The 14970-nt window shown below is 36.6% G+C and overlaps 1 pseudogene; it reads left to right on the top strand.

Annotated features, from left to right (window-relative positions):
- LOC132530489 (activator of 90 kDa heat shock protein ATPase homolog 2-like) overlaps positions 1-9395 on the top strand; it is a 50594-nt pseudogene extending 41199 nt beyond the window's left edge.
- The last annotated feature ends 5575 nt before the right edge of the window (positions 9396-14970 follow it).

The following is a 14970-nucleotide window of genomic DNA, read 5'->3' as shown; positions in this document are numbered from 1 at the left end:
AAGACTCTACCTTGGCACTCAAGGAGAAAATTTGAGGGCAATATCATCTGTCACAAGCCTGATCACTGAGTTATTACTAACCTGAATACATACCAGGACTGAGGCAGTGTCTTTGATCACCTCAACTAATATCAAAGACAAATTTTGTATCACCTTTTCTAGTTGGACAACTCACATTGTAGGGAAAACTGACTGCAAGGTGGGTGCAAGTACAAATCAGTTCCCTTTCTGGAAAGCTTGCCCAAGTAATCATTTTGGGAAGATGGCGCAGTCATCTAAGGGCTATGTTATTCTCTAGGAGTATTTCCTTAAAAACTTGGACGTCTCTTGTGACCACTCCTAAGGTTATAATCACCATTTGGGGGAGAGAAATAAGCTAATGCTTGGTTTCCACACAAGACATATAGTCCTAAGCATACACGTGGTATCCCTAAAAAGAAAGTGCTATTGGGGCCACTGAAGTGGGGGGGGTCTACATTATCCAGTAGCACACTTTGACTCCGCTCCAGTGTGGCCTCATAACCAGCTAGTAGATCTTATGTTTCTCAGTTTAGTTTGAACGATTGACTCTAGTTATTGTTTTTGAAGGTAATGTCTGAGGACAGTCAGTCTGCTCTGTCCTACTTTTCTGCATCATCAGCTGGATGGCTTTTACCCACTCTGTAGCATCACTGAACTACAGTACTTGGCATAGGGGTGAAGCAGATACTAAAGGTGTTGACAGGAATTGTACTGTGAAGTGTAGGGACCAGGGCCATCATCTGCCCCTTTGATAGGCTTCTGGTCATTTTAAGAGGAATGGCAATCCAATGGTGACCAGAGCTGCCTGGTGGGGGAGAACAAATCCTGAAATCAGTTAAATTTAAGTGCTCATTAGTTTGAGAGAAATACATGAGGGCCTTTATCTTGAGGAAGACTCCAGGGATGGTCTGAAAGAAAAAAAAACTATTAATGTTACTTTCTCATCCATGTCTCCCAGAGTGTAAGATGTTCCCTCTCCAGTTCCAGGGTGATGCTCTTCCTCCACTGCCATAAAATATCTGTGTCCCATTACAGTAGCTATAACTTCACCTTTTTCAGTTATCCACTGCTCACACTCAGAAGGGATAGGTGCAGAAGTGCAAAAGTGACAAACGCAATTTAATAGAACTTACAGAGCTCCCTTATTTCCCTCACTTTGGCCAGTGTGGGCTACTGTAGGAGATCTTGGCAAGCAATGTTCTCAACCAAGTGGTCGTTATCTTTATGATTTAACTCTGTCACTGTTGCAAGAGGCATCTCTGGATGTATGGTGCTTCCCTTTGCCAGAGATTCCAATCAGCAATATCATCAGTCACAGAGGTCATTTGTGTAGAGATCATGCAAAGCTCACTTGATAGCTTCAAACCCACAGTTTTGGTCTGGGTCCCATTCAAAGGATGCATATTTGTGAACTAGCCAATATCATGTTCCAAGTAGAATGCCCACTTGAGACATGTACAGTCTTCAATACTCAAAGAGTTCTATAAATTGTTGGATCTCTCTTTGAGGAGGGGCCAAGAGACAGCTTTTCCTTGATTGCCAGAGGGGTTGAGAGCTTTGATATACACTCACATAGTCTCAAGATACTCCTTGGCTAGCACGTCTCTAAATTTTGTTGGGGTTTATCAGCCACTCCTGCTGGGAGAAATGTAGTAACACTGAAGTCAAGACCATTTACACTGAGGCTTCAAAGTTGCAAACCTGCAGGCTGTCATCTATTTAGTGAAGACTTCAGACTTCATAAAGTAGAGACATTAATGTTACCTAGGCCACTCCCCTGAAGGCAAATGTCAGGGGAGCGTAGGTACCCCCAGGGGAGTACTGCAAATGCATACTGGAGGCCTTGCTGCATGAAGCTACACTGGTCTTGATCCTCAGGTGCCAGTGGGATAGAAAATAAGGTTTTGCCAATGTTTAACACAGCATACCAAGTGATATCAGTAGGTGTAATGGAAATCATCTGTGGGGCTATAGTAGCAACAACAAGACTCAGTTGCCAATAATCCACTATAAGCCTCCATCTCCCACTATTATTTTTCACTGGCCACACAGGGCTGTTGTGGTGGTATTGCAGCCTATCCTTGATATCTTTAAGACCTTGAGACTGTGATTTCCACTTGTCGTCCTTGGATTATACATCACTTCTGATGGACCACCTTGGAGGAGACAGGCAGAGGGTCTGGTTTACATGTCCCACTAACAATTTTCTATATGTGACACTTCCTAATTGGGAGAATCCACTCTGGATTCAGTAAACACATATAAATTAATAAAATTGTACATTCAGGAGTAGAAATCACAACAGTACATTGAACTGACCCAAAGGGCCCCATCCACAAGACATATTAACTCCCCTTCCCTAATGGGTACCCAGCCCAAATCTCATTACCTAAATCTGGGTATCCCTTGAACTACAGAATCAGGAGGGATTGTGACTTGGGACCTTTCTCCAACAGAATTATACACATTTGAATTTTTTCCTTCCTCCAAATTCCCCTGCAAATCTAGATGGAAGCATATGGCCTTTGGTTTTTCATGGAGTCAAGGGACACCTAGAATTCATCCAAAATCATCTTTCCCTTTAAAGTGGCTGAAGACAGGTTAATGAAGAGGGCGGAATGAGAGAGCCTGGAGGAATCAGAAAGCAAGCCATGTTTACTTTCCATTGTGAGCAGAGTGGTGTCTACATACAGCTCAACTAAATGAACCTCCAATGTTTTCAGTCCACCCAAAGCCATATATGAGCACTAAGATTACACACACCGACACCAGCTATTTTAGCTTTGGGGAACCTTTGATCCAATTGCCGTAGTCACATTGCTTTCTGGTCGAGGCTGTGGATTTATTCCCTTTGGATTGTTTGGATGTGACATATGCAGTGGAGACTTCTTTTATTCCACCTTAATCTAGGACATCTGAAGTTCCATTATCAAAATAACAACTTAAGTTCTTTCCCAGTTTCAATGTAAGGCCTAGGGGAGTTTTCCAAAGTGACATTGCTTACTGAACAAATTTACTAGGCTTCTTTGGGTCCATTTCTTACTCATTAGTGGGTCACTTTCATCAGCATTGTAAAGCTCACCCAGGGCAGTAAGAGCACAAATCCTTATCAATGCTGCTTTCCCAAAGGAATTTTCTTTATCATGGAAATCTACCTGAAAGGGTCAAAGCTCCCTCATAGTAGCTAGGACCCCCTGCACAAAGCCCTGAGACCATTTATTGTCATCTCTGAAAACATCTAGTGTTGGCATGCTAGACTGCAGAAGGCACTAAGTCACAAGACCACCCTTCTATCGCCATTCTTCCTTAATAGGTATATATGCCCAAGTCAGGTATTATTTCCCATGTCTCATCTACCCAGCCAACTAACCAAAATTCTAATGGCTTGCCTGCTTTCTACTCTCAGTGGTCATGAAGTTCCCTCTACTCTTCCTTCAGCACATCTCTCTTTTTTTTTTTTTTTTTTTTGCGGTATGCGGGCCTCTCACTGTTGTGGCCTCTCCCGTTGCGGAGCACAGGCTCCAGACGCGCAGGCTCAGCGGCCGTGGCTCACGGGCCCAGCCGCTCCGCGGCATGTGGAATCTTCCCGGACCGGGGCACGAACCTGTGTCCCCTGCATTGGCAGGCGGACTCTCAACCACTACACCACCAGGAAAGCCCATCAGCACATCTCTTTTTAATGAATGGTGGTAGAACTTTCTGCCACCGAACTCCAGGACAAGTCCTAGTACCAGTTAATGCAAAGAAATAGGCCTGAGGATGATCAGTGGATGAGAGCCTTCAGTTTCCCCTCTTACAAAAGAATTAGCAATACCTAGGTCATCATTTGAAATTGTCTTTACATCTACTTCCTAGTGCTTGGCCTGAAATCATCTCCACAATTCCTCTTAAGTAAAAGAAAATAAAATGGAGGACTTTTTATACCCACTTGATCTTCTCACATAAACTTCGCTCTTCTAACTTCCCTCTTCTCCTGTTAATCAGCCATGAGACCCTTATCTTTATTCTTGCAGAAAGCCATGTCTCCACCAGTATCCCATCTCTCAGGACAATGGAGGGGTTTGAGATTTTACCTGACTAGCAAGTTATTCTGCCTCTCTTTCATAGATACTCAGAGAAGGCAAAAAATAAATAAATAAAAATAAACCCCTGGGATAGGAGACAAAGGACTTTATTATTTCCAATGACAGTAATAGCCAGACTGTCAGTGTTTACACTGGTTCCCCAGGCTCCAATTCCCATAGGGTGGCACGAAGAGGTTCAGCTGACATCTGAACATGTAGTGGGTTACAGTACGAGACACAAAACATGAGTTAGAGAAACCAAGTCCTCTGTAATAGGTAGAAAACATGCCTACGTTTTAACCAAAGATAAACATACTGGGCAGTGATATAAACAAACAAGAACAACAAAAACAAAGAAACAAAACAAAAAATAAAACTGCCTTTTGCTCCAGAGGCAGAAACTACCTCTATCTCCTGAGGTTGTTTGCTATACTAACATCCTTGAAATAATAGTCCAGAACAAAGGCCTGTGCCTCTGCTCATAAGGCATGCAGAAATGTGAGAAACTCGTGGATAACTGTCTCCCAAAAACGTTCCCCTGTAAAAATGTATTAAAGTGCATTTTCTGTCTATGTTTTTGTTTCTGTCTCTGTCTCTTTCTCTTACACACACACACACACACACACACACACACACACTCCCCCCCCCCAAAACGTTGAAGAAGTGTTTTTGAGGTATCTTATAGCTTTAAAATAATTCCAAGAAGTTTTACAATAAAAATATCAGGATATTCATATAATATGAACGTCAGAATTTCTTTAATAGTTGATAAAATAAAAAAACCTGTTTTTCCAGTAATTATTAATGGGAAATGGAATGAATTCTAACTATATTAATAACATAGATAAGAAGAATGACTGCAGGGACTGACATGGGGAAATATCCAAAGTCACAGATTAGGAGCATTATGTGTAGCTAAGCAGGTATCAAGCTGGGAAAATTGGCTGGAATGAGAAAGTTTGGCAAATATTTGAAAAAAGAAAACAATTTGAGTTAAATTTATAAACGAAAAGAAATCCAGTCAGTTAAGTGATGGAGGATGAGTGAGGATGAAGCAGTACCGCTTCACTGAGCAAGATAATAATCTGCTCAGAGGATTCTGGACCCTGGAATTTTAGAGACTAAAGATTTAAGGTGGCTATAAAAGAATGAATTGTAGTGGTTGACACAGGAAGGATGAATAAGGATATCAATTGATGCCTACTCAATGTAAGGAAAATCTGGCAATATTTCAGAGATGATGAGAGTCCAAACTATATATGGAAGAAGAAAAAATTCTTCTCGGAATGTTTCAGTACAGAAGCCATTTAACTCACGTGGGAGTGAAGGTCTTTGGGACAGCCATCTATTTCACAGGACACAAAGATCTTCTCTAGTGGGAGTTAACAGATTTGGCCCTCCCAGCTCCTGTCTGAAGATATATGCAGCACAAGTTTAGGAAATGCCTATTATTATATTGTTTTATTGTATCATAAATATTCATAGCATCATACCACAGAGGAAAATTGTGCCAAAGGGGAGATAGAATTCCAGCATCAATGAGCTTATGGAGCAATGTAATATTCAGAAAGAACAGGAGAAATGTAATATACTGACTTTTAATTTTTATTTGAGACTGATGCTCATGGCTATCTAAAGCTAGCCTCATTAGCAGAGGAGCAAAATAAATATACCAGTACAGGAGGGAAGCACACTACAAATTCCAAATTCTAGATTTGACAGACTTATTTATTGCATACATATGATGAAAATGTAACTATTACCATTTATAATTATGCTTTGCAGTCAGGTTTTGTTTTTTCCTTTGTAAAAATGCACATATGTAATGTGCAAGAGACATTGGATAAGGACAGTTTAATTATCCTCTCAAAAACAAATATCTTCGTACAGTCAAAGGTACCACACAGGGTGTACACATAAGATGGGCATTTCCTTTTTGATATTCCCATCTGGGCCTGCCTTGAAACTGAAAACTAAAAGGGGCAAATGCAGAAGTTAATACATCAAGACTTAGTCTTCCTAAAATATTTTGCATCTCAAGAATAAACCTATAATGAAATACATTTCATTTCGGCTTAGCTTTCTCAAAAGCCACCTACTCCAATTGCTTCAAATCATGCTGCCTATGCAATCTATCTTGCAACAAAGTCTAAATTAGTTTGTATCTGTATTACAGAAGCTAAACACAGCTGAAAGGTAGGTCTGTGAAAAGACATTTGTGTACATTGTCATATACACAACAAAGCAGATCTTCTGGTTTGAATTCCAACTTTGGGATCCAGTTCTATCAGTAGCTTTGTGTAGACATGAGCATACAGTGGAACTGACTTTGAATTCTAAGAATGTGGGTCCAGTTTGATTATATTTGCAATGTCTCTATGCAAACCACTAGAGGAAGGGGCATTGTCAAATAAATAATAATAATATAATAGCTAACATTTATTCATTTTTTTCTACTTATCAGGCACGAGATAAACATTTATATGCAATTTCTTATTTAATTCTCACCCCAGTCCTATGAGGCAGGTACAATTATCTATTATCTCTATTATATACATGAGGGAAAGCAGGCTTAGAAGGTTATGTAACTTTCCCGAACTCATAAACCTGTTAAAAGATAGTATCAGGACTTAGGTCAAGGTCTCTATGACCTTGGAATCCAAAATCTATGAATGACCTTGAGAAACACTTAAGTACAATCTAGGATTCTGCAAAGAAATGAATCTAAAATTGACTAGAGAAAGAAAGATGAGTCATGCAATTCAAACTCAATTTGTTAGAACATATTATTAAAAATGTTTTGTTATACTCTCCCACACTGGGAAGTTATCTTTATCAAGAATCCTGAGTCACAGAGTGCAAATCCAACCTGGCAAAGTGCCCTGCAAATACAAGCTGCTGTAGGTGATTCAGCATGAAACATCACCTTTTTCAGAATCTCACATTCAGTCCATTATTATAATTCCAATGGTACTGTCAATATCTCAATTTTATAGCTGAGTATCTCAACAATACCTTGTTATATAAAATTTTCTTAATTTAAAGAAATACCTTATAAAAGTTTTAAGTTAAATATAGAGTCTATGTTTAGGGCAAACCATTGAGTATAGAGCAGTCTTACTTAGGAATTCAATACATATTGATCAGAAATAATAGTTTTTTAATCTTGCAAAATGACTTACCTAATAAAATGTTTAAATGACATTTATAATAAATACAGATTGAAGCTGGACAATTACATGATTTAATCGTGCTCTAATATCTGAATTATTTTCCTTCGAAAGTAAAATGAACTCTGATTAAAATTTTAATGCAGTAAATTAATCATCACTTCATATGAAAGTTATAAAAAAGTATTAAAAATAACTGGAACTACAATAATTTGTTAATGGATACACAAGATAAAAGATGTAAATTTTAACATCAAAATTATAAAATGTGTGTGTGCATGAGTGGGATAGTAAAAATGTAAAGCTTTATTATGCATTCAAAGTTAATTTATTAACAAGCTTAAAATAAACTGTTACAAATATGAGATGTTTTATGTAAGCCTCATGGTAATCACAAAGCAAAAACCTATGTAAATACACAAAAGATAAAGAGAAGGGAATCTAAGCATACCACTACAGAAAATCATCATATCAAAAGAAGAGAGCAAGGGAAGAAGAAAGAAACAAAGGAATTATAAAACAGTCACAGAACAACAAATAAAATGGAGAAATAAGTCTTTACCTTTCAACAATTACTCTAAATGTAAGTGGACTAAATTCTCTAATCAAAAGGCATAGAGTAGCTGAATGGGTTAAAAAACACAACATTCAAATATATGCTAACTACAAGAGACTTCAGCTTTAAGAACAGATACAGACTGAAACTGAAGGGATGGAAGAAGGTATTCCATGAAATGAAGCCCCAAAGAGGGTAGGGGTAGCTATACTTATACCAGATAAAATAGTCTGCAATAAGAGACAAAGGAGGTTATTATATAATATTAAAGGAGGCAATCCAACAAAAGGATATAACATCTGTATTTATGTACCCATATTGGATCCCCTAAATATATAAGGCAAATATTAACAGATCTGAAGAGAGAAATAGACAGCAGTACAATAATAGTAGAGGACTTTGATACCCTACTTTCAACAATTGATAGATCATCCAGATGAAAAAATCAATAAGGAAACATTGGACTTAAACTACACACTAGACCAGATGGACCTAACAGACATATACAAAACATTCCATCCAAAAACACAGAATAGGCCTTCTTCTCAATTGCACATAGAACATTCTCCAGGATATATCATGTGTTGAATCTGAATGAGGCTGCAGCACCTGTGCAGACATGGCCAAGTGGGGCAGGGGACCTGCCCTGGATCATGGAGGAGTGGGAGGACAGACCAACATGAACGACTGGCAATGGACAGAGCAGGATGTCACCAGCTGGTCCAAGGGGAAGTTCCATGAGCTACTGGTGGTCACTGTTGTAGAGAATAGGCTGGCTGCTGCAAGATCAGTAAGCTGAAGCAAGTGGAAGGTGAGGTTTTCTGCAGCAACTGGAAAGGAAAGCTTATTTCATTTTATGATTGAATATCAAACTGGGTTATAAAGGTATAATTAAAGAATCTAGAGCAAAGCACAAGGGATTGATAGAAATATTCAACCTTTCTGAAGAAAATGAAGTAGATGACATTGAGGCAAATGTGAGTAAAAATAAAGATGGGGACATTATGAAAACTGAAGGTACTGTCAAGAGCAGGGAAGCTTTTTGAGATTGCCTGAAGGCACGTAGGAAGGAATTTAAGATGGGAATGATTTACTAACAAAGCTATGACAACTCAGGAATTGCCACTTGTTAAAAGGAGACTGAGTGAGAATACCTTGCAGGCCTCATCTCCTATGGCATTGGGCATCAGGATTCCCAATGTGGTGGCACTGCACATGATGGAACTATTTGATACATTTGTAGAGAAGCTGTATAGTGTCTTCAGTGTGAAAGTTTGGTGCACAAATTTTACAAGGTTCCTGCTGTATTAGAAGATGAAAAGGGAAGGAAATCACAAATGTTTGATGGGAAAATCACCGTAGTATATGGAATTGTTAACAAATGAAAATATAATCATTGAGTGGAGATGTAGGAACTGGCCAGAAGTTGAACTGAATTTTGTGCCCCATCCAAAGTAAGTGAAATTACAATTGAAATGTAAAGGACTTCCTGTTTGTAAAGAAGAAAACATGAGATTCTGTTGGCAGAAGCAGCATTTTGAAGAAATGAAAGGTTTATTGCAGCTGACCACCCTAGATGGTTGAATTAGTTAGAAGATTTTTATAAGGGCATTACTTTTTGTAATCAGAAAGTGTCAAGTTAACATCTTCCCTATTATTACTTTTAAAAACGAAGACAAAAACTCTTAATTCATATTGGATGAAATCCATGAACTTATACAGAATTTAAAGCATTGTTTGTATCTTTACTATGACTAGACTCTGCATTGAGTTAAAAGCAGCAAGCAACCTGAAATTAGGTATTAACATTACCTCCCATAGATGATCCTCTGGGGATAGATTGAGTCCCTGAGTACAGATAGTTGAAGTTTCCCAAGCTAAAGGTTGTCCTAGAAAACTTACTTTCAGCTGTGGTTTTAGCTCAGGAAGACAAAAATAATAAATGGCATGTTGATACCATTTCCCTTAAAAAACAAACAAAAAATTATCTTTCTTTTTCCTCTAAAATATATTTGCTTTTTTTCTTTGTGTTTTTATGTTTTGGTAGATAAATTCTACCTGACTTCTCATTGTTTACTTGAAAAGAGCAACAAACTTACTATCTGTTTAAATTATTCTCCTAAAAAGTCAGCAAAAAAAATTAAGCACAGTGTTTACTGTACTAGTAGCACTTTAGAACTGAAGAAGTCATTTTTGTTTACATTTTGAAATTGAACCCAGAAAGGAAATAGCCCATTCATTATAGGGCTACAAAGTTCAAACTACAATTTTTTAACAACCCCTTCATTCTCCCTCTTCTGTGAATACTGGATGGATATCAATAATATATTAGCTTCAAAACGGAAAGAGTTAAAAAACTACATAATGGACTGGCAGGGAAACAAAAGACCCAGGTTGTGCTCCCAGATTACTGCTAGTACTAGTCTGGGCCTCGTTTGTAAGGTCACAGTAATCCTAACAAACCTCATTCTCACCTTCCTGCAGTGTGAAGAAACCATACAAATAACTATGAAATAAAGCCCTTAGCTGTTCTTCAGCATTCCAGCTTGGTCATGGAATTTCCATCTGTGCATAGACAGGTCTGATGCTCACTAGAGGGTTGGAAATAATCACAGAAGGGGCCAGACTTGGACACAGCTCAGTCAGAAAGCTCTGTATAAAATGAGAAAAAGGGTTTCCTTGAACGTGGGGATCAGTTTAGAATGCTCACAAGCTTCATGAACAAATCGAGATGGTCTCTGAGGTAAACCCTGAAAGTCTCCCAGGAGTTCTTGGACTAGGAGGTGTTCATCCATGACTCTACTATAAACTTGCTTGGTCCCTTGGTGGAAATAATTCTTCCAGAATTTTTTTCAACCTCGAAATATATATCTATATTTCGAGGTATATGTGTAATATATATATTTGCACATATATATATATGTGCAAAATTTCTTGGCTGGAAATGCTTCTGTGCTGCTGACTCCCTCCCTGAGATACAGGTAACCCACACATACCGAGACATAAGCACTGATCAATTGCCTCCAAATTTCCAGAGAACAGAGGCCTGTTCTCAGCATAAGAAGTCCAATCTCCCAGGGGCCTGTGCAGAAGCAGCCAATCGAGAGGTGCCCAGGCTTTATGTGAAGGAAACTCATATGTTGCCTTGTATCCTGCAACCTTGTTATAATCACTTATTAACTCCATCTTCTTTTTTTTTTTGTCCATTCATTTGGATTTTCTAAACAGTTGTCTTCTATGAACAAACACAGTTTTATTTCTTCCTTCCCAAGCTGTATATCTTTTATTTCCTTTTCTTTTCTTATTGCATTAGCTAGTACTTCCAGTACAATGGTGAAAAAGAGTTGGTTAGGGAGGATATCCTTGCCTTGTACTTGTAGGAAAGGTTTTATGTTAGCTGTAGGTTTTTTGATGAGAATATTTATCAAATTGGGGAAATTATCCTCTGTTCCTTGTCTGCTGTTTTTATCATGAATGGGTGTTGGATTTTGCCAAGTGCCTTTCTGCATCTAATGATATAATCATATGATTTTTTTTGTTTATTGATGTAATTGATTACATTATTTAATTTTTGAATGTTGAGCTAACCTGGCATACCTGGGAAAAATCTCACTTGGTCATGGTATATAATGCATTTTATACATTGTGGGATTCAATTTGCAAATATTTTGTTGAGGATTTTTGCATCAATGTTCAAGAGAGATAATGGTCTTAGTTTTCTTTTCTGGTAATGTCTTTGTCTGATTTTGATATTAGGGTAATTCTGGCCTTAAAGAATGAGTTAGATTGTACCTCCCCTGTTTCTACCATCTTTAAAAGATTTTAGAGAATTAGTACAAATTCTTCCTTAAATGTTTGGTAGAATTCACTGGTCTGGTGCTTTATGTTTTGGAAGGTTATTAATTGTTAATTCAACTTCTGTAATAGGTTTAGACTGACTCAGATTGTTTCTTCTAGGGTGAAAAATTGGGTCATTCAAGGAATTTGTCCATTCCATCTAGGTTTTCAGATTTGTGGGCATAGAGTTGTTTACAGTATTCCTTTAACTTTCTTTTAACGTCCAAAGGATCTCTAGTGAGGCCTTTGCTTTCATTTCTGATACAATACTTTTAATCCTCTTTTTTCTTAGCCTGCTAGAGTTGTATACATATTTTTTACTAATCTTTCCAAAGAACAAGATTTTAGTTTCATCAATTTTCTCCATTGATTTTCTGTTTTCAATTTTGTTGATTTCTGCTCTAATTCTAATGATTTATTTTCTTCAGCTTACTTTGGATTTAATTTGCTCTTCTTTTTCCAGTTTCCCAAGCTAGAAATGCAGATTATTGATTTAGATCTTTCCTCTTTTCTAATATATTTATTCAATGATATTTTCCTCTAAGCACTGCTTTCACTGTATCTCACAAATTTTGATAAGTTGTGTTTTCATTTAGTTCAAAATATTTTAAAATTTCTCTTGAGAATTTTTTCATTGACCTATGTGTTGTTTAGAAGTGTGTTGTTTAATCTCCACTTATTTGGGGATTTTCCAGTTATCTTTCTCTTACTTATTTCTAGTTTAACCCCACTGTAGTCTGAGAGCAGATAATGTGTGAACTCTATTTATTCTCTTAAATTTGTTAAAGCGTGTTTTATGGCCCAGAACATGGCATCTTGGTGAATGTGTATTCTGCTGTTGTTGGTTGAAGCAGTCTATAGATGTCAGCTATATCCAGTTGATTGATGGTGTCCTTGAATTCAACTGTGTCCTTACTGATTTGTTTCCTGCTGGATCTTCCACTTCTTATAAATTAGTATTTTTTTAATCCTTGAAATTCACACATTTCACCAGATTATGACTAACTAGATCCCCCCTCCCTCCCTCCTTCCTTCCTTCCCTTTCTGTCTCTTTCTTTCTTTCTACTTTTATTTTTTGTCCAGTATTGAAGGGACATTTTTAATCATCAGAATTGATCTTCAATTGGGGTAAATTTGTTGATTTTAATGTATACAAAACATTTTTCATTAAAATGATACATTGGACTGAAATTTCAATATTGTAAAAATCATTTCATACCAATTAATTTATTTTCAACTTATCATTGTACAGAAACACTTTATATTATTGGTATTATTTGTTTGTTAATTTTTTCTTCTCTGTATGTCATTTACCTTTTAATGTTTTATGGCATCTGTCATTTTACAGAAGTTTTAAATATTCTTGTAAGCAAAACTGTTACTGTTTTCTAGTTTTTTCCTTCCTAGGGAAAGTGTTGTTTATGTCAATGTTGTAGAAATACTCCCCTACAGACCTCCCAGAAATTCATTTATTTTCCTTTTTATTTAATGCTTCAATCCATCCGGAAACTACTTGTGTGTGTGTGTGTGTGTGTGTGTGTGTGTGTGTGTGTGTGTGTATGTGTGTGTGTATGTGAGTGTTAGATCTCTAACCTGATCTTTTTTTGACACTAATCAATATATATCTTTTCCTCAATGATTTTAAAGATCATGCTCATGATAAGCAAAATTTGTACATGTACATAAATCTACAGTTATTTCATACTTCCCATTCTATTTTACTGACCTATTTGCCTATTTCTGTGTATACACTACAATGTTTTGCTTGTTTGACTTTATAGTATGAGTTGACATTTTCCAGACCACTAATTCTCAATATTAAGTTGTTCCATATCACTAGGGAATATTGGGAAGGTGTGGGGGTATTTTATGGTGTCACAATGACTGATGGTGTGCCACTAGCATTTACCCAGTGAAAGCCAGAGATGTTAAGACATTCCAATAAGTAAAAGAGTCCCATCCAACAAAGAATTATTTTAACCAAAATGTTAACAATATCTCTATTTGAGAAAACTTGTTTAAGGAAAAGCAAAAATAAAACAAAGCAAAAAACAAAAAAATCAAATGAAAAAAGTTAGAATCAGTTGTACAAATACAATTAAAAAGTGAATTTGAATTTTTTAAAAAATTAACTGATTTGGAGGAGAACTAACAAGAAAAATTAAGAATTAGGATTGAAACTCCTCATTCAGGAAAAAAAAATCTTGGTATATTTCATGTCTTCAGGAAATATTTCCCCCCCCCCCACTTAGGTTTTACACATCCTCATCAGATTAATCCATAGGAATCTTACAGGTTTTGCTACCACTGTGAATGGAATTTGTCCTTTATTTTACATCATAATTTTCTATTATATATTTTCACTGCGTTTTCTAGTAGTTGAATCTTGTGTATATGAATGGGAAAGCCATTGATTTTTCTTTATTGGTGTACTCAATTACTTTTTAGAACTATTTTATTAGGCCTAATTTAAACATTTTGTTCCATTAATTCCCTTGTGTTTTTGAGATAGATGATCATGTTTTTTGCAAGAGTAATTTTTTCCTACCATTGTAATGTCTCATATATGTATTGCTTTGTATAATTACATTACCTAGGAACTCAGTCGGTAGTAATAGTGGCATGCTTCTCACTATAATGGCACTGCCACTAACATTTTAACATCAAGTATATTGTTGGCTCTGTTCCTACTAGATATGCTTAACCAAATTTTCTTTCTATTCTAGCATATTAACTATTTTTATAAAGAAACTTCCATCTGAAGACAAGTATCAGCTCTGAGAAAAATACTCATTCAATTTTTATCACTTAATTGTTTAACATAAGATGAAAAGTGAAAGACATCTAATTGACTAATTTGTTCCAATAGCAGTTCTTAAATTAATAATAGTAACAATTGTCTAAATGCTCTCTTTTCTTTGTATTTACATATTTGTATTTTTTTTCAAACTTAAAGTGGCTCTTACCTCTCTACTACTACTACTACTACTAGTTAACTAACACCTAAAAGTGCATACTATATGCTGGGTACCACCTGTACCTGTTTTGTGTGTGTTACTCATCTTTTCCTCATGACATCCTCAGAGGTAGATATTATTATCTTCATTTTAGAGATAATGAACCAGTTACAGGAAGGATAAGTGACTTTCTCAAGGTCATACAACTGATAATTGAGCATATGGAAGATATTAAATAAAGATGGCATATTAATCAAATGTCTCTTAATATCCCTTCCCCCTTAATCTCAAATAATGAATGCCTCTATTACATTCCTGTGTATTACCAACAGAGATTACCTTTAGTTTCTCTTCTGTTTGCTTTG

Source organism: Lagenorhynchus albirostris, chromosome 12 (genome assembly GCF_949774975.1).
Source record: "Lagenorhynchus albirostris chromosome 12, mLagAlb1.1, whole genome shotgun sequence".
Classification (NCBI taxonomy): domain Eukaryota; kingdom Metazoa; phylum Chordata; class Mammalia; order Artiodactyla; family Delphinidae; genus Lagenorhynchus; species Lagenorhynchus albirostris.
Note: the sequence above shows the minus strand (reverse complement) of the source record. Positions and strands in the feature narration are given on the sequence as shown.